This window comes from Petaurus breviceps, unplaced genomic scaffold (genome assembly GCF_028583685.1).
Source record: "Petaurus breviceps papuanus isolate PSGF00001 unplaced genomic scaffold, PetGlider_PUasm1.0 207, whole genome shotgun sequence".
In the NCBI taxonomy this organism is placed as follows: Eukaryota; Metazoa; Chordata; class Mammalia; order Diprotodontia; family Petauridae; genus Petaurus; species Petaurus breviceps.
The window spans coordinates 35,795,849-35,822,426 of record NW_027185850.1 but is presented as its reverse complement, the minus strand read 5'-3'; the positions used below and the strand labels follow the sequence as shown (position 1 = coordinate 35,822,426).

Genomic DNA, 26,578 nt, shown 5'->3' with positions numbered 1-26,578 from the left:
AGTAAAGGCTTTCATAAATGCTTATTGACTGACTGATTTGTTGGATGCTGGTCAAGAAATATTTTGAACCTTTAAGAATACAGTCAGGAATCGTTTATGAACCAAGAGCTCCCAGACCTGCTGAAGACAACAAAGAAGGCTTTCCTTTCTTCCTCCTTCCCTCTCTTCCTCCTTTCTTTCTTCTTTCCTACCCTTTTTCCTTCCTTCCCTTTTTCTTCCTTCCATTTTTCCTTCCCTCCTTCCTTCTTACGCTTTTCCTTCCCTCCTTTTCCCCTCCCTTCCTTGTTTACTTCCTCCACTCCTTCTCTTCCTCCCTTTTTCCTTCCCTCTCTCCCTCAGTGGTTTATAGTCAGATAATTCAGTAGATCCATGATTTCATCCATGTGGTCCTTCCCTCAAATGATGCAGGTCACAAGCTACCTGTACTGTTCTTATCCCTTTCCTCTTGTAAGCCTGCCATAGGGTGTTCACTCTGTATGCTGGAGGCCTTCCTCTTGATCTTGTGATAGTCCATCAGTACCAGTATGGCATGTGTCCTCACCTTTGCCTTCTGGTTTCCTTTAAGTCTCTAACTAAAGTCCCACTTTCCACAAGAAGTCTTTCCCGTTCCTCCTTAATCTTAGTGCCTTCAAGCTGAGACTATGCTGAATCTAGGCTGTTTATACCTTATTTGTACATACTTGTTTGCTTGTCTTCTCTCCAATTCAGTTATGAGCTTGAGAGTGGGGACTGTGTGCCTTGCTTTGTATCTCAAGCACTTGGCACATGTAAATATTTGTTGAGTGGCTGATGGACAAGATGTGTCTTAGAGTCCTTTCAGCTCAGATTCTGTGATGCTGAATAGTGATTGTTGCCTTAAAAATATAAGATTTAGGAAGTTTCAGAGAAGAAAACACAGAAATGATTCACACACTTAGAAAGTGCATTCTGTTAAGTAATAGGTTTGCATGGTCCAAGCCAAGATTTTTCCTCACTTTCCTCAATAAAAGGGAGCTAGACATAAATCATGGTTCTAAATGGAGGAGTGACCACCACCTTTAGAAACAACATGGATGTTTCCCTCTCAGAATTACTCTACACATATCTTTGTCCTTTGAACTTCCAGAGTCTTCAAATTTCAAGTCACCAGAGTATTTATCAGAGTATCACAATTTCCAGCCTTCACTGTCTTCCTGCCTCCAGTCTTTCTTTCATGGGATAGGGACTGATCCTGTGATTTCATTTCTAGGGAACTTGGAGGTGAAATTCCTTCTATTAATGTAGGTTGTCACCTTCCCTTCAATTTATAATCTCAGGTAGTTACCTGAAACACTGGTTAAGTGACTTACCTAGGATTATATAACCAGCACGTGTCAGAGACAAGATTTGAACCTGTCTTCCTTACTTATCCAACATTCTTTACTTTGGCCTCTGCCTTTCATACCACTGCCAAAATAACCTTTCTTGGGGATGGATGTGGTCTTTATTCAGCAATGTTCAGTGGCTCCCAGATGCCACTCTCCATGCCTTCCCATGCCCAGGGCCATCTTCCCTTTTCAGACTTAGGTCATATGATTCCTCTCTGGGCATTCTATACTCCAACCACTCAACTTCCTAGCATGCCTTACACATTCTGGCCTCCACACCTTTGTAACCACTGTTGCCCATACCTAAGATTTTCTTGCCCTACCCTCAGCTACCTTAATGTATTGCCTTCCTCATCATCTTTGAATTCTCAATTCCAATATGACCTCTTCTGTGAACCTTTCCATATTCCTTCAGCAGCAACCTTTCTCCTTAAGCCTTTCATAGCATTTGGTTTTATGGCTTTCATATGAACTTACTTAATATTGTATATGATCATTATTTGTGTTTGAGTCTTATGCCCACCCAGCCTACAAGCTTCCTTGAGCATGAGGCTATTTCTTCTCTAAACTTTGGGTCTCTTCCTCACCACCCTCACCCCTGAATATCAGATAGTGAATGTGTATGTAGCAGGCAGTAATAAAACATTGGATGAATGAACTGGTTGAAAAATTCTCCCCTAAAATTAACTAATAGGAAATGGGAGAAAAGATGCTACTGTCTATTTTTTTATGACTGACATAATTTTTGGGGGGAAGAAGTCAGATGGAACCAGGACACTGACTTATTTTCTATTTGGGGTTCATAAAAGTAACTGATGGCAGAGATCTTGTTTTCTGTGTGAGGAAAATACAGCCTAGAGGGTATGTTTAGTCAGGTCAAAGCCTACGTGTTATTTCAAGGAGTTTGAGGTCACCAGCATTGAGTGTCCACTTGGAAACAAAAGAGCACCTTGAATTACAGTTTCAGTCTATAATTTCAGCATTGCTTAAAGTGACAAAAACTCATGGTTTTAAGTTACAAATAATGTAACCTAAGACTTTGATAAAATGATTTAAAATTAAAAAAATAAAACCATTCATCTCATTGTGTGACTGTTTGAAATGAAGGTCTTACTGATCTGTCTTTATGCAGGAGCCCGGAGATACTTCTTTCTTAGCAAAAATTTACAAGGTTTCCTTCCCTTTCTTGTCCTTTCTATTCTGTTCCTTTCAGTTTCTTTGTGATGGTTTTGTATCTCTAAATCAGCAAAGGAAAATTGACTACAGGATTGTGATGTTTCAGAAGTTCAAGAAACATAATTTCTGGGCAATTAGTCATTTTATTAATAAGACAAGCATTTTAATAAAAGAGGTCAGTGGCACTCTGGAATGCCAAAGACAATCATGGCCACAGGCCCACAGATTATATGCCCTTGGAAAAGGGTGGCAGACAACTCTGTTTGGTTAACAATTAATGAGATAATGAATATAACCATGAAGGAATAGACCTATTCTAATGAACTTCAGTCATGTCATTTAACTTTGAAATTACTGGGGAAAGGAGGGGGAAATTCTAGTGCAAAGTGAACTCTTTCTTTTTGTCCAGAGTTCCATGGCTACTAAGTTCCTAAGATTGGATTTGAGCTCAGGTCTCCCTGACTCCAGGTCCACCACTCTGTCCACTGAGCTGCCTAGGTGCCTGTTCAATGTTGTTCAGTCATATTGATTCATTGTGACCCCCATTTGGGATTTTCTTGGCAAGGATACTGGAATGATTTGCTATTTCCTTCTCCAGTTCATTTTACAGAAGAGGAAAGTGAGATAAACTGGGTGAAGTGATTTGCCCAGGGTCACAGGGCTAGTAAGGGTCTGAAGCCAGATTTGATCTCTGGTCCTCTTAACTCTAGGCCCGGTATTCTACGTCTTTCCATTTCAACGACTACCATTTAGAGCCTTAAACACTAGAAAGACAATGGGGAAGCTTCTTTGAGGAAGGGAATAGCATGGTGAGGCTTGTACATTTAGTTCTGCTATGATGCTTGTTTTGAAATTGCAAATTTGTGCCAATGAAATTGATAGGAAGGAACAATCATCCAGTTGAATCAGACAAGGCCAAGTATCACCCCCTATGGTGCAATAAGAGATTTGAGATAGTGTTGGTATTGAGTCTCTTTGGGTGTGGTTGTCCAGCCAGCTCTTAAGCCACTTAACTGTCCTATCATCCAACCCCTAATTCTTCTTTTGTCCACAGGGCTACACAGAGATTACCAGATCATATGCTGAAGAATATTAATATAGACTGGCTTTGGCATCCCCTCAATCCCAAGTAACCCTACTGAAAGGGAGGTGGGGTGAGTTTGGAAGCAAGGTAGAGAAGTCTCAGGCTTTGGGTCCTTGGAGGTGCATGAACAGGAAGCCACATTTACAGGATCACCAGGTGGAGCTCCCTTTTCTGGGAAACACCACCTGAAGATCCTGGAACTGTGGGAGTGGTAATTAGCCACTTTTAAAGGAAGGGCTTTGTTGATTTGGGAAGCTAGGCAGGGTTAAGAGCAACTATCTCTATGAGCCTGTAAACAAACTGAGAAGCCTAGAGAGTTATGGCAGTCTTTCTTGGCCTGTAGCAAGCAAGCACCCCAGCATCCCCAGGGTAGCTGCCAACACAGGTTCTTAGATTTGCTTTTCTAAAGGAAAGCAAGTCAAAATGGGTTAACAATCTTGCTTTAATCAAACACATGTATGTCATTTACCTAGTTCAGGGGAAAAAGGTCAGCACCCCGAACTTCAGAGAATACAGACAAAAGTTACAAGCAGACAAAAAATACAGACAGAGAAACAGATCAGCAGACAGGCTTCCAGCTGTCTGACCATTACATCCATACCTAGTCAGTTACCAGAGAGGGAAGCACCAACATCTGGGTTTTCAAAGCCGGGGGGGCTCAATGGCTGCCCAGAATCTCATCTGGTCAAATCACACAATTCTTCTCAGTGAGCCCCAAAGCAAAAAACTCACATCAGGGTATATATAGCCTTCTCCTGGCTCAGAGAATGTCACAACCCTCTTGACCCACTGCCCAATCACAAAGTAATAAGGTAAGGGCATTCCTGAAAAAACAAGGCTTCATGTGACCACATTCAACCTATTAGGGGGAAGAGTATATTTTCAAATCAAGGAAGGTTCTCAGAGTCATTTAAGCCTATTAATGGGCCAAGGGGCAGGGAAGATCTTAGATTCCCATTCCCATAACATGACCCTGGGCTGCTTTTCTTCCCTTTGTTTCCTGTGACTCACTTTAGTGTGTGTCTTGGCTTGTGAGACATGAACATGCTCCTCCATGTTTTTGCTGTTGTGGAAGAAAAACTTACTAACATTCTGACCCTGTCTACAAGTGAAATGGGCTGACTTGGACATGGTGCTGCCCTTTCACTGGAGACCTTCAAAAAAAGGCTTGGTGGGTGATTAGTGTCCAGGGTCGATGGGGATTTTTGTTTAGGTACCTGTTGTTCTGGACCCTCTTAGGTTCTGTGGTCTAGATTCTGCCCTTCTTTCCTCAAATTGTCCCATAGAGGTCCTAGCTTTAGGTCTGGAAGGGAGGACTGTTATGTGCATCTAAAACCCAATCTCCTCATTTTCACCTGAGGCAATAGAGGCTTAGAAAAGTTGAATGACTGGCCTAATTCCACACCTATTGTAAAGAAGGATTGTAAGACAAGATTTGAAACTGAGGCTTTTGACTTCAGATCCAGCCTTCCTTTTACTGTATCATCTTTTGATTAATGATGGTACTCTCGTTCCTGAGGGGAGTTCATTTGTTTAAGAGGGTGGCCCTTTAAACATGGGATTATTTGATTCTTTCAGATTCTCATCAAATGTTTTTTGGATGTACATGCTAATCCTCGACTGATTTTGTTTTCACCTCCTCCGGCACATACCTTACCCCTGACTTATTGGGCAAGTTCTCATGGATTTACTTATTTCGATTCAGAACCTGCCTTTTTTTTTTTTTAACCATGCTTTTATTTAATCTTCCTAGGTTGTTTTTGAAGTGTGGCCAAATTACTTGGTGCTGTAAAAAGTTAGAGATGCTTAATTGTTGACCTAACAGGAACACTTAGGACACATTAAAATAAATGGCCATCCCAGACATGAATTAAAAAAGCCGCTAATCACTTTAGAGCCTAGAACCATTTTTCACATTTCACAGAAACTCTGACTTTTGTATTAAGTGTATTTCAAGAGTACTTGCTCCTTCAGCATATAATCAAGGGAAGGACCATTTTGGAAAAAGTCCTGGTGTACTTTTCCCCTAGAGGAAGCCCTCTGCAAGATAAAATATGATGCCAGCTTCCCTAAACAATGTGTTTCCTTCACTCATGAGAGTCCATTTTAATCGTTGGATTTTTAGCATCCTGGGAATTTGACATTCGTGTGTCTTTTCTCATTTTTGACCTGCTAATATCATTTGACTTTACTGGTCAAACAGCTGTTGTTTTTTCTCTTTGGTATTCAGTTCCACCAGTTTTCTTTGCTGAAATATCATCTTGTTCAAGCCTCATAATAGCTATGGTTTGGATTTTGTTGTTGTTGTTTTTGTTTTGTTTTAGAACATGTGAGTGCTTCTCCCATTTTTAAAATAATTGCAAAATAGATTTTGTCAACTTGGAGCATTTTTGTTCCAGTTTATAAGAAGAGCATTACTAAAATTTGAGGATAAGAGGTGGTGTGCAGTGGTTAGGGATAGGGCATTGGGAGTCTGAAGACCTGAATATCTGTGGGACCTTGGTAGACAAGTCATTTCATCTCCCTGGGTCTTGATTTCCTCATTTATAAAATTGGGGAGAGAGGTAGGTGACTTCTGAGACCCTTCCACCACCTTTTAATCTACCATCTATGATTTTTCTTTTTCTTTTTTGAGGCAGCTGAATGGCAATGTGAATAGAGTGCTGATTTGGAGTCAGGAAGAGCTGAGTTTTAAGTTGACCTGTTACTAGTTGAGTCATGATGGGCGAGGCTATTCACCTAAAGGCTGTCAGCCTCAGTTTCCTAGAATGGAGGTAATGACAACACCCACCTCACAGCATTTTTAATGAGGATCAGCTGAGATAACATTGGGGTGCTTCCCAAGCCTTAAAGCCTATTCCTATGATTGCTATTATTATTTTGAAAGACAACCAGCCTTCTAATTTCCATACAAACCACTCCAATGTGATTTCTAAAGCTTTTTCGAAAAACTTATTTCTTGTCTTCTCTCCTAGATGAAGGCATCACCTGGCAGCTTTTATATTTTGTATTTTGATATTAATGGATTGCTTTTGAAAAGAGAGTGAATATGTTAGAATAGAGTTTGAAAGTCAAAGAACTGGAAAATGCCTCGGGGATGCTAATTGCATTGTTTCTAATATGTTAGGGAAAATGGGAGTCAGCTGTTGAGGAACTTTGCATTTTGTATAATTTGTGGTGCACCAGGCATCAAATAGTTGTCTAGAGTGGTGTTTCTTATGTGTGTCCCTTTGTTCTCCCTTCTGAAGCCCCAAGATCACTTAGGAAACCTGCTGTTACCATTGTAGATCTTAAGTCCTGACTAATAGGGAGACTCATCTGACACTCTTTTCTGCTGATACTCTCACTCTTGCTTTTCTGAAACTTGGGGAGCCCAAAGCAATAGAAGACCCCTGTGTTCCAAGGCCAACAGCCAGGCCAGTTTCTCTCTTGAAACATTTCTAGCACAGATGACTGGTGAAGATTCTCCCTAAAAATGTTAGTATCACATTTGAGAAAGAAAAAAAGCTGTATTTGATCTAAACCCTGGAGAAATTAGCAGTTAATTTGAAAGTGTATTAAGCAGCTACCAGCATTTCGAGACAGATCATGGATGAAAAAAATAAGGGGAAGGGAAGGAAATGGCCTGGCCAAGGTCACAACTTGTGAGTGGCTGAGGCTGGTTTTTAACTTAAGTCTTCCTGTTTATCCACTGTGCCACCAGTGGCCTCAGAATTAGGTATATTAGAAAATAAGGTAAAGCCTTGCTCTCAAAGAACTTTTTTATAATCTAGGCAGGAAAGCCAGTCATATGAGCAATGATAATATTAGGAAAAATAAAATTGAATGATTCGATGGGTGTCTCATAGAAGTGACAAAAGATGTCGATGCTGAGATCTTTGTTCTGGGAATGCCAAGGATTTTTTGTGTGTTTGTTTGATTGGGCTAGTTGCTTTAATAGGGAGTCCCTATTAAAATCCTGACTGTCACAGGAAGTCATTTCCTCTCTTATCCTCATTTAAGTGAATGAGTTACATTAGCAGGAACCTTAAGTCCCTTTCCAGCTCTGCTTATATGATCCTTTGTTTTTAGGATTGTACTTGGTGCTGGATGGTATTTATCCCCTTCAACATTCTTCTCCCCCCCCCCTAAAATACACAATTTAGTAGTTGCCCTTGAGTTATTGCTAATATTGTTGGGGGTGGGTTGGGGGGAACAGAATATACATAGTAGGCACAGGGGAACAAACACTGGCCCTGGATTCAGAGGATCTAAGTTTAGGGGGCAGTTGAGAAAAGACCACTTGATGGAGGGTTGAGACCACTGGCAACTCTGGAGAAGACAGTTTCAGTCATTTTGGGTCCCAAGCCAAATTTCAAAGGTTGAGAAGTAGTGAAAGTTTGGAAATGGAGGCAGTGAGTATAAAAAACTTTGTGGGAGTTTGGGTGTGAACGAGAGAGACGTGAGACTTACTTCGCCTGAAAGGACAACAGGATTACCTTCTCCGACCTCCTCTAGGTCTCAATATTCATGTTGAACTCAACTATTCCGAGTGTGTTTTGTATAGTTCCCCAATTTCCCCAATTATTTCTTCAATTATTTATAAATGTGGGACTCCACATTAGAATTTAGGTTTCTTGATGATGTAGACTATTTAGCTTTTGTCTTTGATTTGGGGCATCACTAATAGAAACTACAATGTAGTTGTAATGGTCCATGCAGGCTGTCTAATCCCACCTTTCCCCATTCAGGGATCAGCAGTGTCCCTGAAAGGTAATTATCCACTCTCTGTTTTCATAGATCCTGCCCAGAAGTTCATTATTTAATGATGTAGTCTATTCAGTTTTCATTGTTAGTCCTTATGCTGCCCATGAATGAATAAACTAACTCACTTATTAAGTTCTTACTATGTGTTAGGCACTGTACTATGTGCTGTGTGGAGAGTAAAAGATGAAATGACTGAGGACATATTGATTTATTAAGCAACACATGACAACTGCCCAACAAATTGGGGCCAGTACCTTCCTCAGCTTTGGCACTGGACCCCAAATACAGAGAGAGACAAACTGTTACACATTAAAAATAATTAATCTGATAAGACCAATTAATTAGAAGGAAATAAAATATAATATTAGCTAATCTGATCTCTAATTGGAGGAAAGATTAGGGACTTTCCAAGTTGGGAGAAGAGTGAACAGGTGCCATTCCCTTAATTCAAAAAAGGAGGTGTCCCACTCCCTAAAGTGTCTGTAAACAAAGGACCATTGAAAAATAACTGATTGATCAATATGGAACAGTTTTCAAATAAGACATATGGGCTGCTTGAGAAGTACAATTGGGAGAAAACTCCTTACATCACTCTTTGGATCTGACTGAGTTTCTGGTCAACATAACTTACGTCCTTGGTTAAGGTTTTCTAAACAGCAGGTAGAGGTGATTCAGCTTCCTGGCCACACAGATCTGGGTTCAAACAATGCAACAGAGTTTTTTTTCCCCCAATTCCGACAATTGAATAAATGTTCTCTCACAAGACAGAAATTGGACTAGACCCATAAAAGGGAACTGAGTTAGCTCCAGAATTGAGTCACAAGATGGAGTCCTACCACTACTTACTGTTTCAATCCCCCCATTTCCCTCAGTTTCCCCAGCTGGGAATACCCATAAAAAATCAAGACAATTCCTCTCTCAAGGAGCTCATACTCTAATACAGGGAGACCAGACTTGTAAGAGTTTTCATTTGCAAGTTGAAAGGCCCAGTGGCCCTTAGGGTGCAGCAGCAAAGCAGATGATGATCCACCATCTTTAAAGTCATTTTCATTGACAAATTCATATCTCTTTCTAATGTCCAATCATTTGATGATGTCAAGGACTTTGATAATGAGAATTTTCTTAGTCGTCTGGATGTTTAGGTGAGGAGGGCTTCAACCCCTGCAAAGACAATTGCATGTTGATTCCCTGGACTGTGGCTGTGGGGGCTGGGCTGATGATCTGAGAGCTGGGGGAGGGGCTGCTATCCTTGGAACTCTTCATACTTATCAAATGCTGTCTATTTTCCCATCATTTCTAGCTTGTCACTTGGATTGAAGAGCCCAAACCCTTTCCCACAGCAGAATTCTCAAATCTTAAAGACAGCTGTCACGCCTTGATGCCTTTTCTTTTTCAGGTCGAACACCCTCATTTCCTTCACCCATTCCTTTCATGACATGCTTTCTTTCAGATCTCATCCAGAGCTCACATCTGCTCTCTTCTGTAGGGGTTCCAGTTTGTCAATGGCCTTCTTAAAATATATCGGCAAATGCTGCTACACTTTTAGTGGAGCTGTAGATTGGCCTAGCAATTTGGAATATGTGCCCAAAGTCCCTAAACTTAACCTTTTTTGCCCAGCAGCAATGCTTCTATTGGACTTATACCCTAAGGAGATCTTGTTAAAACCCTCACCTTTCACATGAAGAGTTGCCAAGCCAGATCTCCCTCTCTATTAAACGTAGGCATTTAATCTAACGAGAGACTTTAAATTTTCCCTATCCAAATTTTATCTTGATAATTTTGTTCTCCCCCAACTTTGTATTAGTTACATGTCTTCTATATCTTCAGGGTTGTTGCTTTAAAAAAAAAAAAAAGGAAAAAAAAACCTCTTTGGCCTTCGACTAGAGCCTTCCCTCCAAACAGTCAATAATTCATCCCCAATCTTTGGGCACAGATGTATAACGATATATGAATTCACCAATTATGCTGTCATCTAGTTGTTCTTCTTGTCCATCTTAACCATTAAGATATCGTGAGAAATTTTGTTACATATGTTGCTGAAATCAATATATATTAATGATATGTAAAATTAAAATATATTCCCTGGACCCTCATCTACCAGGCTAATATGAGAATACACACTGTCTTGCATGTGGAACTCCTGCCAATGCAGATCACAATCTGTTTGCTATCTTGTTCCCTACACTGACTGGTCCAAATCTTCTCCTCTTTCCTGAGGCCTCCCATGGCATGCTCCCCCCTTTCCCCTTCAGCTAAGGACTTGGCCTCACATTTCATGGCAAAAATTGAGACCATTCATGGAGATCTCTCCTTTCTCTCCTCATTTTCATCTCACATCTTTCAAACATCTCCCCCCTCCCCACCACTATCTCCTCCTTCACTCCATTCTTCTCTCTAGAACCAGGCCCTCTACATACTATCTTGATTCCCCTTGTCTTTTATAGCAGGTTGACTCCATTTTCATCACCACTCTTATCTTTTATCTCTCCCTCTCTCCTGACTCCTTTTCTGCTGCTACAGACATGCTCATGTCTCCTCCAACCTTAAACACTTCATTAGACCCCCTTCATCCCAGCTAGAGATCATCCTCCTCTCCTTTGTGGCTAAACTCCTGGAGAAAGCTGGCCATACTTAAGCCTCCACTTCCTTACCGCTCACCCTCTCCTAAACCCCTTGCAGTCTGGCTTCCAACACCGTCATTCAACTGAAACTGTTTTTTCCCAAAGTCACTAATGTTCTGTTATTTACTGAAGCTAATGGCCTTCTCTCAGTCTTCATCCTCCTTGGCTTCTCTGCCTTCTGGAGATTCTTTCAGTTCTTGTGACACTACTCCCTCTTAGTTTTGTCTGACCATGCCCTCTTAAGCCCCTTTGCTGGCTTTTTATCCATATCATGCACTGTGGATGGTTCCCCCCAAGGCTCTCACCTAGACCCTCTTCTCATTTCACTCTGAACCATCTCACTTGGTGATCTCATTAGCTCCCATGGTTTTAGTTATCTCTATGTAGATGGTGCTCTGATTTCTATTTCCAACCCTGGGCTTTCTCCTGAGTTCCAGTCTTATATCACCAGCTGCCTTGTGTACATCTTGAATTGATGTCCAATAGGAATCAGTTGTGGGTCAGGATATTGGTGAAATCAGATAGATAGGAAGTAGCCCCTCTTCTTGACCCATCACATCCACATTTATACTCTCCTAACCCCAGCTATATCAATTGCATGTGAGGAATTTTTGGTGCTGATCCGTGGCAGTTTGGGTTAGTCTTGCCCCCAGGCAGATTGACCAAGGGACCCAACTGAACTCCAATTCCTTGCTCTCCTATTATTACATGGTTATAAATCTTGTTCCCAGAGGACATGGTAATGAAACATACTTCTCTGTGTTAGTTGATTTTGATTTTTCTTTGTATAGGAAAGAGACAGAAATCTGAAAATGACTAGTTTAAAAAAACATAAACATTAATGACATTTAAAAGAAAAAAATGTCATTGTCATTTGGGAAAGGAGATTGCTCTAAGGAGAAAGGCTGAGAAGTTCCCAGTAGTTGTTAGGTATTAAATGTATATGTGTACATATATAACCACTCTCACTGGATTTTAAGCTCCTTGAGGGCAGGCAGCAATAGTTATATCTCCCTTAACTGGGGTGGGGAACCTGCAGCCTCAAGGCCATATATGGCCCTCTGAGTCTTTGGATTAGCCTTTTGACTGAGTCCAAGTTTTACAGAACAAATCCTTTTATTAAGGGGATTCATTCAAGGAAAGTTGGATTCAAAGGGCTGCACTTGAGAACCTAGAGGGCTTCATGTGGCCTTGAGACCATGGGTTCCCCACCTGTGCCATAGCACAATGGTTGTCCATAGTAGGAACTTAATGAATGCTTGTTCACTTAAAAATAGTCTTTCAAGATGGTAAAAGCCAGTCTCTGCTAAAGTGGTTGGATTTAGATAGAGGAAGGCTTTATAAAATTGGATGTAAAGATTAAGTAGGATTTGGATATGCAAAGAAGAGGAAAGAGAACATCCTAGGTTGGGAAATGCATAAGCAAAAAGGGAGAGAGGTAGTTTTTTAGCTTGATGTCTCTGTGAAGAGATATGGTTTGAAGGGAGGATTCACACTATGGAAGAGCAGGAGAAGAGCTTGTCCAGATAATGTGGGGCAGGAGTTGTGCAGATTGTGTAGGGCCCAGCCAGCATAAAAATATCATCTTAATTCAGAAGATGATGGGGAGCTACCATACATAGACTTTTTAGCAGGGAAGGATATATTGAAAATATCTCAGGATAATTAATGCAGTGGTTGTATATAGTACACATGGGACTGGGAAAGAGTGAAGGCAGGAAGACTGGGTGGGATATTGAAGGCCCAGACTGGCCTGACGACATTGAGATTGGAAAGGAAAGGTTGGAAAACTCAAATTACGTTAAGAAGGAAAAATTAACAGTCTACGGTAATTGATGTGATACCAAAAAGGGAGAAGGGAGAGGTGAGTTTTGTTAGGATGCTGTCTATTGGGAAAGGTTGACGAATATCCATAGTCTAGTCTTTTAGGTCCTTGGGTGCAGCCTTTTGAGTGAGTCCAAGTTTTATGAACAAATCCTTTTATTAAGGCAATTTGTTCTGTGAAGTTTGAATTCAGTCAAAGGGCTGTTGAGGACCTAGAGGCAGGTTTCCTCCTGGGGACCTAAGATAAGGAACTCCTGTTGAGGGAACTCCCTCTACCACTTCAGAACAGCAACTATTCCACAAGTTATAATCTTGAAAGAGAGTTATCTGGAGGACATAGACCAAGACTGGAGCCAAAACAAGAAAGAATAATGAGCAAATTCACAATTCTGTCTCTGTTTCATTTTCCTATAATCAATACTAATTATGAGTTGAAAGCTATATGCCTTAATATTAGAGACACTGGGTTTGGTAGACTTAAGAACTGTGACTCCTGCATGACCAAGCTTGTTTCCAGAGATCTGATGGTGTGCCACCGATCTCTTGCCAGAGACGTGATGACCTCAAATTGCAGATTGGGACATGTTTTGGGGCATGGAAATTTGGGTTTGTTTTTTTTTTTTTTTTGCTGGACTGCTTACATGTATAACTAGGCTCTGAGTGCACTCAGTTTGCATGGAGCCCAGTGTGTCCCCATACATGAATGGGATAACCTCCTTTGATTCAAATCCAGTTCAAATCTAGCCTCTGACATTTACTAGCTCTGTGACCCTGGGCAAGCCACTTAACCCAGTTTCCTCATCTGTGAAATAAGCTGGAGAAGGAAATGGGAAGCCACTCCTGTATCTTTGCCAAGAAAACCCTAAATGGGACCACAAAGACTCAGACACGACTGAAAAACAGTTGTCTCTTTAATACTGCTGAGACTGAGCTGGTCATCTCTCTGTCTTCCACCATCTTTTGGGCTGTGCTCTCAGCTGCTGTGCCCAGCATGGAAGCCATGAACTGAACCAACGAGAAGGAGGAGGGACTTGTCCTCTTGTCTCCCACTGTTACCCAGGCTCCAAGAAATGGTCTGGACGTTGTTGTTTCTGTTCTGGCTGTTCTGCTGTCCTCAGTTTCTGGTGCTGGAGGTGATCCCCATGGGAACTGGGAGTTTGAGTCGTGGCAGTCTTGAAGCTAGCATTGCCGGATGGGTGGTGCAGCCAGCTAGGCCCCATAGAAAACCTGAGAAGCCAGGGTGCCTGGAACCAGAGCCCAAAGCAGATTTGGGACTTTCCTCAGATGATTTTTGCAAGGGATTGCAAAGAGTTTTTGCTTGAGGGAGGAATGTAACCCCAATCCCAAGGCCCATTGATATGGAAAGCTCTCCTCATTGGTGGACATGAAAGCCCTACCCTGTGTGAGAGGCAGGGTGGAGTTGTTCAAAAGATGTTAAAAATGATTGACCCGCCTCACCAGTTTTAAGATGCGGGCAGCCAAGGAAAGCAGACTGTCCCACTCATGTGCTAGGAGACAGCAACCCCCATGTTAGGCAAATGGAGCACTGGAAAAGCCACTTTATACTTATTACGGGGTTTTTGTTTTCTATTTTCATATAAATTGGGGGTGGGGTGGGAGGGAAAGAAAATAAATGTTTGTTAACTAAAAAACAATAAAAATGAAAGATTAAAAAATTAGACTGGAAAAGTATAATAGTATTGATCTAAGCCCTGACTTTCTGGTGTCAAATGCAAAATTTATGAAAATGAAAACACTGTAAATTACTAATGATTATAAATAAAGCAGCTTCCCTTTATGAAATAATTAGTTTTGGGAATAGAAATGTAAACAGAACACTGGTGGGTTTGCTAATTGTCCTTTCCTGCTGAAGACGTGAAGTCAGCATTGGCTCCTAGGCAGCTATGCCAAAGAGTCTGAAGTTTTGTCTGTTAATTTAAAATAAATAAATACAACTCCACCTGCATCTCCATCTCTGAGGAGATGGTTTTAGAACACTCCCTCCTGAACATTTTCCTTGAATAATTCAAATTTGGCAATAAATTTCCTGTGATCACAGCCATAATTCCTTCCAGAAAGCATAAGTATTCTAGAAAGAAGTTGTATTGGGAGATATTTTATATTTATTAATACCTATTTGAAGATAAACCATTAATACCCATTTGAAGTCACAGTAATGTTTTGAAGTAAGCAATTTGTTTTCAAAACATTCCCATTTTCTGCCTGTTTCCTCCTTTATTGCCCTCCCCTTGCCCCTACAGATTGTTAATACCTTTCCATTATTTACTCTCCTCATTATTATGAGAGGCAAGGACCCAGCAACTGACATTTCCTGCAGTGGGCTAGCTTTCCTGAGTTGTTTTCATTTTAAGTTTTGATTTTAACTGTAGAAAGGAACACCCATTGGTTTCTCCCACTTCTCCTGCAGGACGAGGCTTTTTCCCATCCCTCCCTCCACCCCAGCTCCTGCTAGAGCCTTCCCTTAGGATGACCTCCCATATTTACGCTATATGGAGCGTGTACATATTATTTTTATGTTGTCTCCCTCCATTAGATTGATCTCCTTGAAAGCATCGACCATGTTATTGGCTTTCTTTCTATCCCCAAACAGCACCAACGCCTGGCACTTGGTAAACACAATAAATATCAGTTGTAGCAGCTGTAGCAGCAGCAGTACTAATGGTAGTAGGAGGAGTAGTCAGCACTTAATTAATGCTTGTTGAATGACTGCTCTCCTTTCTTCTCCCAGTTGAAATGAAATGAATTTGGGCCACATTGAGCCAGGCTTGATAGTTCAGCATATCTGATGTGGCTTTGATAGGATTTTAAGCCCTGGACCCTAAGAGCCCCCTCCTGCTATCCATGCTCCCTTTTGGCTGGGGATTGGTGGGTGTGGGAGGGGAAGGGAAAAGTGTTGGGCTAGAGGAGAGAAAGCACTAGAGTGGGTCAGAGAGCCGAGGGTCATATTCTGGCTGTGTGACTTCTTACCCATGTGACCTTTGGGTGAGTCATGTTGGTCAGCTGAAAAATAAGGGGGAGGGACCAAGTCATTTGCAAAGTACCTTCTATCTGTGGTTTCACTGGTCTTGACAGGAAATCTCGTGTTTGGGCCCCTGAAAGGGAAGCGGACCCCAGATGTTCAGATATTAGATCTAAGTCCTATATCTTTGTGACTAGTTGGCTTAAATAGAGCATTGGGCCTAGATTCTGGAGACCCTTAGTTCAAGTCCCCTCTCAGACACTTACTAGCTGTGGGACCCTGGGCAAGTCACTTAAGCTCCACCTGACTCAGTTTCCTCTTCTGTAAAATGGGAATAATAATAGCACCTACTTCTCAGGGTTGTTAGGATAAAATAAGATAACATTAAATAACATTAAAGCATTTTGCAAACTGTAAGGCACCACATAAAAGCTTATTGTTATTGTTATCATCTTTTACTTTATGTAGCTGAGTGTATACGAGGTATTAAGGGGAAATTCCCCAGTATTCTCTTTGATTATAAAGTGGGAAAATTTTAAAAGAAGAGAAAAAAGCCCAATGAATTCTTGTTTTAGCATTACTTTTAAACGACCTATTGTAATTTATGAGATGAGATTATCTATGCCCAATTACAATGCAACAAAATGTGAGATTACCATTGGTGTGAGTTTCACTTGGTTACAACAATTAACTCTTCATATTTTCCAACTTTCCTCGTTTATTGCTCTGGTAACATAGTTATATGCTCATATCTTTAAAAAAAGATTATTGACGTCGGTCGCATCATTTATTTTTAGTGGGATGGGCATCAGCTGTGTAATGTGCTCTGTCTCAAAGGATAATAAACAATGGGATGTTGGATTGAGCTTGATCCAGAAGCAACAGGAGAAATACAAAGTATTTAAAAATCCAGCATTTATTGTAAATGCAGCATTTTTGTTAAAGCATAATGCAATGGGAATCGATTTTCCTTTGCTTCTTAGTGTAAATATGTACACAGGCATTAAAATATATTAACCTTGACACCTGTGGTATTGAGGCAGTATAGACATGTACACACACACACATACACATACATACATACACACTGGAGCTTCCTTCCCTCATGTAGAAACATGACTGAGGAATAGAGAAAGAGACAGGTGTAGAGGCAGATAAAGGCCGCTAGGGGGCACCACCACAGTGCGAGAGCGACAGACCCGACATCAAGAAGGCCTGAGTTCAAATCCAGCCTCAGATGCTCACTTTGTGACCCTGAGCATGTCGCTTAACCTCTATCTGTCTCCGGTTCCTCATATGTAGAATGGAGATAGTAGCAGCACGTGCCTCTCAGGGTTGTCGAGAGGAATGAATGAGCTGGCATTTGGCAAGTACCTTGTAAACCTTAAAGGCCATATAAATGTTAGTGTTATTGTTGTTATTTTTATTATTATCACTATTATTACAGGTTCCCGCTCTCCAGGAGTAGATTTACATTCTACCAAAGGGATGTACATGTACAGAAGTCAATAAATGCTATCAGCACCTTTGAGTTTATAAAACACTACCTCTATTCTCATTTTCTCTGCACGACAAACCAAAGCAGACACGAAGCAGTTCCCTGAGGTAGGAAACACTAGCAAGTGGGACACCTGGGAAAAGCCTCCTGAAGCGGGGGGGGGGGGGGGGGGAGGGAGGGATCGGAGCAGGGCAGGGCAGGGCCTGAGCTCTGTTTTGAGGGGAACCCGCAGATCATATGGAGTGGAGGTGAGAATGGGTGGGGGGAGCGTTCCAAACATGGAGGACCCTTTGCACATTGGTGTGGGGGTGAGATGTAATGTCTGGGGCATACAACAAACAGCAAATCAGTTTGACCCAAACCAAGAGGGCCTGGAGGGGAATCATCAGTCATAACTGTTATCATTTAACACTTTCAAGTTTGCAACCCTGAGAGGTAGGGGCTGTTAGAACTATCCCCATTTTACAGATGAGGAAACTGAGGTAGACAGCAGTTCAGTGACTTCCCCAAGGTCACACAATTAAGAAACATATGAGGTTTGAGCTCAGGTCTTCCTGACTCTGTCCTTTGTATTGTAATAAAATGAAAAGAAAAAAAAAAGAATTAGAAAGGTAAGTGGGGGCTAGATTAGGGAGGGCTTTAGATCCCAGACTGAGAAGTTTGTCTTTATCATAATGACTCTAGGGCACCATGTCGTATTTTTCATTTTAGTGGCTGTTCACATAGACCACAAGAGCAGGCATTTATTAAGCCCTGCTGTTTGTAGAGCATGGGGAAGTTACAAAGTGTACTTAAGATAAATTGTATTACTAGGTTTTTAGAAAACTTTCCAGAATCTCAAATTCAGTCTGTACATTTGTGGGTGTAAAAAAATTTTTTAAATTAAAATTGGCAGCATTCTCTTTCATAATATAAGAGCTGAAAAATATATTCTTAGGTAATCCAAGATCAGACTTTCCCCCCTAATCCAGTGTGGCTTCTTGTATCAATTAGGGCACCCCTACTCAACTAGATATATATATATATATATATATATATATATATATATGATGAGTTAGACTTAGAGAACCATAAAACTGAAAGGGAATTTAGAAATCGCATCCTCTAAAGCCCAAGATGACTTGGTGCAGTGCCCAAGGTCACCCAGCCTGGTGACCAGATGAAATTAGAAACGTGTTCCCTTGGCTCCCAGGCTGGGGTTCTTTCTACTCCACTACAGCTGTCTCTCTTGAACACAAATGACCTTTAGAGCTTCACTCTCATTTCCTTTGCTGCTTTCTAATAACCTCCTGTAGTTTCTGTTCGTGTCTTGTAAAGGAATTCTGTGTCTCACAGTGTCAGCACCCTACAGGGTATGAGGAGAGCCAGGCACACAGTCTTTAACCTTCAAACCAGGAAGATGCTAATTGAAGCAGCCAGGTCTTGAAGAACCTTCAGTTTTTCTACTCTTGTTTTAATTCTCTGATCCTTTCATATTCTATGAGGGCTGCTAGGGGTGCAGAGGATAGAGTGCTGGTCTGGAGTCAGGGAGATCTGAGTTCCAATCTGGCCTCAGACACTGACTAGCTGTGTGACCCTTGCCTTGGTTCCTCATCTGTAAAATAGGCTGGAGAAAGAAAAGGTAAACCACTCCAGTATCTTTGCCAAGAAAACCCCAAATGGGGTCATGAAGACTGAAAAACAAGTCATATTCTATCTATTTTGAGTTGTGCTGGTCTTTCCTTTATCCTTCTGAACTCTAACCTCCAGTGATCTTGACCTCATTTCTGGTTATATATCTTCTTTAACCTGTCCTGATTTCTTTCTCTCTCACTCCATCCTGGTGACCTGAACACAACTCTTGATGTTCCATTCATTGCTTGACAGTAGAGTTCTCCCATTCTTGTTTGTGGACATTACCCTACCTTCCAGCCATAATTGTTGAGCAGGAAGCATCCCCTGTACAAGATCCATGTATCTCTATGACTGTCTCGGATCTCTCTGTCACAGACATGCATTGTCTCAAAGGATATTGTTTGCCCTGATTCTTCACCACTGCAAGTAATTTTATTATATTCCTATCTGGTAAAATGGGAGTATCCCATTCCTTCCCCAGCATGCTTTTTGCTTAGGTAACTGGAATTTATATGGGTAAATATAAATAGAATTTATATTCTATATAAAGAAGCTAATTTTTCTGGATGGAAAGCTACATATATGATGAGTTTCATATCAAGAAATAGACTCACAGAATGTTAGAGAAAGATACATCCATTCAGTTAACTGATTATACTTGATAAGATAGGAGGAATGCATTCCAGTTATCTCTGATGCCCACACATCTAATTAGAAAGACCTGTTGCCCTGCTATGTTCTCTGAAAACCTGGACTGTATGTAAACTAAGCTATGACCTCAGTCCCTCCGATGGAGCCTTAATTTCATTTATAGCCTGACTCATTTCCAGACCCATCAGTCGTTGGCGCAGGATAAGGCCATCTGCACAGAAGACAATTCTCTTGACAGCCACACTTCCCACTGGCCTAGCTCTGCTCCTTTCCTTTGGCAATGATTCAATTCTGCTAAACTGAAAATAAATCCGAGGGCTTCACAGCTGTCGAGTGGCTGCGGCTAGCTGAGCAGTAACTTGCTTTCATTCTTCCTGCCTAGCGCTGCTGGGGTTGCATACATAGATAGACTCTCCCCACCCCGATCCCCTTTGCAAAGAAGGGGGAAAAATGTTGGTTTTCTTAGTTTGTTTTGGTTTTTACATTTTTTTTCTCCCAGCACCCTAGGGAGTCTGTAGCTTGATTCCTCTGCCTGATGGAATGGTAAACTGAACATAGCAATGTCCTGATTTTATTTGATGAGAAAACAGGCTTTGCAACCCAGACTCATTTGTGTGAGCCAGTTAAGAAAATAATGGCTTCCAAATTGAATGATAAGATCTTATCGAAAGATTTTGGCAGCAGAATTTCAGTGAACAGGAGGTAGAAATCTGGTTCAGTACCTAAGAAATTTTTGACTAAGGCTACTGCCTTTTTTTTTTGGTAAGCAATGAAGTTATGGTCACTTTGAATCCATCACATATAAAAACAGGTGGTGTCCCAGATGGCTCAGCATAGCTTCATGAAAGTTTCAGCTTAGTGATTCCTTCTCCCCCCCCCCCCCCCCCCCCTTTCCCCCCTTTTGGGTTTTTTTTTTTTTATGTTTAGGGGATAGAGCCTAAGATGGAGACTTGAACTCAGATCTCCTTGACTCCAGACTCAGTGCTCTATCTGCTACAACACCTAGCTGCCCAAATCTGTCAAATAGTCTGTTTGGTTAGTAATTGCTTGTTGACTTGACCATGATTAGATATCCTAGAATGGAAGTTCTTAATCTGGGATCCATGGATCCCCATGAGATCTGCAGATGATCAATGAATTTGAACTTTGAATATTTTGATAAATATTTCAATATTATTGGCTTTTTTTGTAATTCTATATATTTTATTTTATGTATTTAAAAACATTCTGAAATTTGGGGTTGGGGTTTTGTTTTTGGTTTTTGGTGTTTGTTTTTTTTTTTACCAGACTTCCAAAGGGATCCATGATAGAAAAAAAAAAAAGAGAGAGACAATTCCTTCTTTAGAAAGAAGAATCTGAAGTGAAGGACATTGAAATCTGTCTGAGCTATATTCTAGTACCTTTCACACCCTTAGGCTATACTTGTTTGCACATGCCCAATCACCCACATGCACAAGCTTTCTTTCCCTGGTGTTGTCACAAACTCAAGATTTGGAGTCATTTTAAAATGTCTTATGAGAACTCAGTGTCTCTGAAGAAGTCATTACCCACTTTTCTTTTAGAGCTCCCAGACCTAGAGGAAGTCTTCCCCAGGAGTGCCTCTAGATTATGACCCTCCTACCCACCCCTACCCACACACCCTCACCTAAACAAGATTCCTTGGACCTAATGATGAAGCAAGGGTTATGTAGCCAAGGAAAGGAGGGCATGTAGTTAGGACCCATAGGTGAGCCTGCTAAGAGTGAGATACTCCTACAGAATCTGCTTCAGAGGGTCAGATGAGAAGGACAGAACTTCCTTTTTTAAAAAAAATGAAATAGAATTTAGCACGCCCAGCCTCTCCTTTCCTGACTTGCCTTGATTTGATAGCTTTCTCCAGATTTATGGGGCTTGACAGTCAGCAATTCTCGGGGCCATCAAATGTTGTTTCTTTCTGATCTAGAGTTACCTCTGGTGTCCTGTAGTCCCAGAACTTAGGCAGTGTGGAAGGTGAGTTCTCTCTGATTCCTGTAACCGTGATAGTAGAAAGGCCAAAACAGGCAGGGAGGAAAGGAAGTAACATCAATGGGAACAGGGCTTAAAATGGTGAGTTGTTGCTTCAAATGTGAACCCTTTAGTTGGCATCCAGGATCATTCTCCTGGCTTGACCATATTGATAGCGCAACTGAGTGCAAAAATCCTTCTTCCCTGATGACCAAGAACAAAATGAAAGTGTCTTCCTGCATAACAATCATCTTTACATTGCATTTTATAACTAACAAAATGCTTTCCAAATAATGACCACATAATCATATCCATCTGTCACTTAAGGGAACGGAGTCTTAAAGAACTTAAGTGACTGGGATGCAATAATATAAACCCTGGTTTATATAGGGTAATACATAGGGTCATAGATAGGGAGCTAGAGGTCTTGGCGGCCATTTGGTACAACTTCCTCCTTTTGCACATGAGGAAACTGAGGCTCAGACAAATATTGTCAGAATTAGGATTCGAATCCAGATCTTCTGTTTCTAAAGCTAGCACTCTTCTTCCTTTCCAAGACTGGGGTTCAACTCCCACCCCTGCTACTTGTGTCATTTGTGACCTTGATTCCTAGAGTTTTCTCATCTATAGAATGGGGGGCAGGACTAGATGACCTCCAAGTTTCTAGCTTTAAGAGTGACTTGTCACCAAGCTAATTAAATGGAAGAGCTGGTTCTCTTCTACTGACAAGTCCACTGCTCATTCCAACCACTGTCCTGTCTTTCCTCCTTTATATTATCCAGTGACAGCAAGACTGTCCATAGAACCTGAATTTTGGGGTCATTTCCCCAGCAACGATTATAGATTTTTATCCACAATCCTTCACTTGGTTCTTCCCCTATGTTCCAAGGTACATGTTTGCACACAGGCTGGCCAGGCTTAAAGGTATAGCCCACATAGTCCATAGTTCCATTGACTCAATACCAGAGCCCCCACACTCTTGCCTGGTTTGCATGATTTTTCTTTATGCAGGCTAGCACAGCAGTATGCCAAATTCCCTCTGTATTTTCCACTTATACGTGTTGTTGCCAGCTCAAATTTATAGTGTCTAAAACTGAACTAAGTCGCTGCCTTTCCTGACATATATATGTACATGTATGTATTATGTATATTTATTTTTTTAACATTTGTCTTTATGTTCCTGGTCATTAAAGGTGAAAACTTTGTGGAGTCATTCTTTAAAAAAAAATCTTCCCTTGCTCCTCACCAACCAGTTTCTCATCTATCTCCAAATCTTCTTTCATCATATCTCTTTGAATCCTTCGCCTTCCTTTCTCTTCCCACAGCTACCACCATAGCCCAGAGTGAAGTCACAAATTGGTATAATGCAAAGAGCTCTGTATTTGGAGTCAGGGACTAATGTAAGTGATACTGAAGGTTCCTTGCAACTCCCATTGGTCATAATAGAGCCATTCTTTTACACCTTTGTGACCACCTAATTGGTCTGTTTCCCTGCCACTAGACTCTACCACCTTTGCCATGAGAATGTAGTGTTATGAGGGACTGTCCCATCAAGATGAAACCAAGGGTGACTGGAAGCCATCTTCCTGATGAATATAATTGGCCAATGTAGACCATATCCATAATCTTTATTTTTGTTTTGTTTTTTGGAGGGGGTAAGGCAGGGCAGTTGGGGCTAAGTGACTTGCTCAAGATCACATGGCTAGTAAGTGTTAAGCGTCTGAGGCTGCATTTGAACTCAGGTCCTCCTGACTCCAGGCCCAGTGCTATATTCACTGTGCCACCTAGTCACCCCCATATCTATAATCTTGGTCAGTTTATATGCCAGCCCCAACAAATTCTATAACCACCAGCTTCAAAGTATAGTCATACCTCAGAGATATTGCAGATTCAGTTACAGACCACTGCAATAAAGTAAATATCACGATAGTCATGCAAATTTTTGGTTTCCCAATACATATAAAAGTTATATTTACACTATAGTCTATTGAGTGTATAATAGTATTGTATCTTTAAAAATGTACATATCTTAAATAAAAATACTTTATTACTTAATGCTAACCATCATCTGAACTGTCAGTGAGTCATAATCTTTTTGCTGGTGGAGGGTCTTGCCTCAGTGATGGCTGCTGATTGCTCAGGGCCATGGCTGCTGAAGGTTGTGGTAGCTGCTGCAATTTCTTAAAATAAGACAGCAATGAAGTTTGCCCCATCAATTGATTCTTCCTTTCACTTGAACACTTAGAAACCATTGTAGGGTTATTAATTGGCTTCATTTCCTTATTGTTGTGTCTCAGGGAATAGGAAGGCCCGAGGAAAGGGAGACAGATGGGGGAGTGGGCTGGTCGGTGGAGCAGTCAGAACAAATACATTTGTTGATTCAATTCAGAGCCTTCTGTGGGTGCAGTTCACAGCACCCCAAAACAGTTACAGTAGTAACATCAAAGACTGCTGATCACAAATCACAACAACAGATATATGATGCTGGAAAAGTTTAAAATATTGTGAGAATTACTGAAATGTGATAGAGACATGATGGGAGCACAAGCTAATAGAAAAATAGTGCTGATAAACTTGCTCAATGTAGGGGTACCACAAACCTTCAATTTGGAAAAAAAATCAAAACAAAAAACTGCACTGTCTGTGAAGCACAATAAAGTGAGGTAAGTCGGCAATAGAAGACTGAGCAAGGAAAGATTAATTTTCTAGCCTTAGTGAGATGAGTTTTGTGTTCTGATCTCTCTTGCAAGAAAACAACTGCACAACTGACTATAATTCCTTAGCTCTCATCATTAACTTTAGTCTTTCTTCCGGTAAGGAGCTCGCTGGTTTGACAGGGAAATTGTTTCCTTTAGTTTTCAGAAGTAGACAGTGCTGAGGTATGCTGGGAGCTTGTGTGACAAGGGGCAGGCGGGTGATGTACCAGTATTTCTCCCTAGATTTTTCTTTGACTCTGCACTCTTTTCCTGAAGTGTCTTTATGGTGGATGAATGCCGGTCATATTTACTTTGTGCACCTCTGGGTGACATTATGCTGTCTTTGTGCTTGCTTTTTGATTTGTGTCTCTTTGCCTCCACCAGCACTTAGCACAGTGCCCCAGTGTAGGCAGGGATTGATAAATGGTGATCGATGTTGTCTTAAGGAAAATGCTTGGCAAATTCATGAAGTCCTGTATTATTATTAGGTTATTAATTAAAATTGGTTTCTCATGGAAATTCACAATAGAATCACCAAATAAGATGGCATGTAGGGCCACATCCAGGACAGCCAAGGAATTCTGTCATGCAGACTCCTTCTATGCTATGGGGAAAAGAGAATTTGCAAGGATGCTTCTCAGCGATAGGAGATTTGCCAAAACAACAAAACAAAACCTTGGTCTTTTGAATCCCTCTTATTAGTGCCTTAATTAAATTGATATTTCCAAGGAAATGGATTTTAAAATGAAATCTAACAGTGATTTAGCTCATTCAAAAGACCCTCTTTCATTTGACTTGGTTTTCACAATGGATAGACTTTTCTGTTTTCATTTCCTGGTTCCCCCACCACCCCACCCCAGGCCTTCTGAGAAATGAAATGTGAGATAATGAAGGGAACTGTTTTTCACTTCTCAAAATAGTTCAAAGTGGATTTTTTCTTTTGCAATAATTTTTCAGAATTCAGCATTCAGATAACCTGAACCACCCAATCCATCATCAAAAAAAAAAATCTCTTCTTAGGGCCCTTAAGTGAATTACTTTTATTTTGTAAAATCACCATCACTTCCTCCAAACAGCTGTTAGATGAAGCACCAGTTGCCGAAACTAATAAAATGTTGGTTACCTAATTACAATGTCTATAACTTGATCCTGGCAACGGTGAAAAAGGATATTTCATGGTGACAGAGTGTCCATGCGTAAACAAAGGTGACCTATGTGTTGCTATTGTTGAGTATTTATTGGAATTAGAGGGTGTTGTACTTATTGGAATTAGGGGGTGTTGTTTCAGGTCTATGAGTGGTTTTTTTTTGGAGGGGGGAGGGTAGGGCAATTGGAGTTAAGTGACTTGCCCAAGGTCACATGGCTAGTTTGTGTGTGTGTGTGTGTGTGTGTGTGTGTGTGTGTGTGTGTGTGTGAAGTATCTGAGGCCAGATCAGAACCCAGGTCCTCCTGTTTCCAGGGCCGGTGCTCTACTCACTGCGCCACTTAGCCTCCCCTCTATGAGGGGTTTAAAGTAAACATAAAAGTCAGAAGGAAGGTTGGCATAGGCCCCATAGGGCATAGAGTGTTGACTGTTGAGTCAAGAAAGCTAGGGTTCAAGATACCTAATTCTAACATGTATCAAAGAACTGTGTAGCCAGGAACAATCCTTTCTTATATCCAATCTGTTGCCAAGGCCTGTCGATTTTACCTTTGTAATACCTCTCCGATGCTCCCTCTTGTCTTGACTGACACTGTTGCCACTCTGGTGCAGGACAGGTCCTCATCACAATGATCCTGGACTTTTGCAACAGCCTGCTGGTGGGTCTGCCTACCTTGAGTCTCTCCCCCACTCCAGTTCATCCTTGTATGATCTATTAAAGTGATCCTCCTAAAGCACAGCTGTCACTCCCTCCCCCTCCCCATGCACAGGCCCCTCCCTTCTTCTTACACCTTACACCTCACCGTATACTCTTGGAATCCAGTAACAAAGACCTCCTTATTGTTTCTCAAACAAGGCTCTCCATCTCTCGACTCTGGGCATTTCCTCTGGCCGTGCCCCCTTCCTGGTATGCCCTCTCTCCTCATCTCTTCCTCTTGACTGCCCCAGCTTCCTTCAAGTCCCAGCTGAAATCCCACCTTCTACAAGAAGCCTTTCCAGTCCCCCTTAATTCTGGTCCTTCCCTTTTGGATTATCTCCAGTTTATCTTGTCTCTATCTGGTTTGTACAAAGATGTTTGCATATTGTCTCTCCCATTAGACTGTGTGTACCCCTTCAGAGCAGGGACTATCTTATGCCTTTCTTCGTATGCCCAGCGTTTAGCACAGTGCCTGGCACATAATAGGCCCTTAACATGTGCTTATTGACTTAGAACTACAT

The 26,578-nt window shown here is 41.2% G+C and overlaps 1 protein-coding gene across 3 annotated transcripts in view; it reads left to right on the top strand.

Moving 5' to 3' along the window:
* The window catches only part of LOC138165103 (volume-regulated anion channel subunit LRRC8B-like), a 97,121-nt gene that overhangs the window by 15,111 nt on the left and 55,432 nt on the right, over positions 1-26,578 (top strand). Inside the window, exon 1 of one of the 3 annotated variants that reach the window (XM_069093274.1) lies at positions 17,260-17,382. The exons of the other annotated variants lie outside the window; for them this stretch is intronic. The gene's annotated coding sequence lies outside the window, so the exon portion shown is untranslated. Of the gene's footprint in view, positions 1-17,259; positions 17,383-26,578 lie in introns of those variants that run through there. 3 annotated transcript variants of the gene reach the window in all.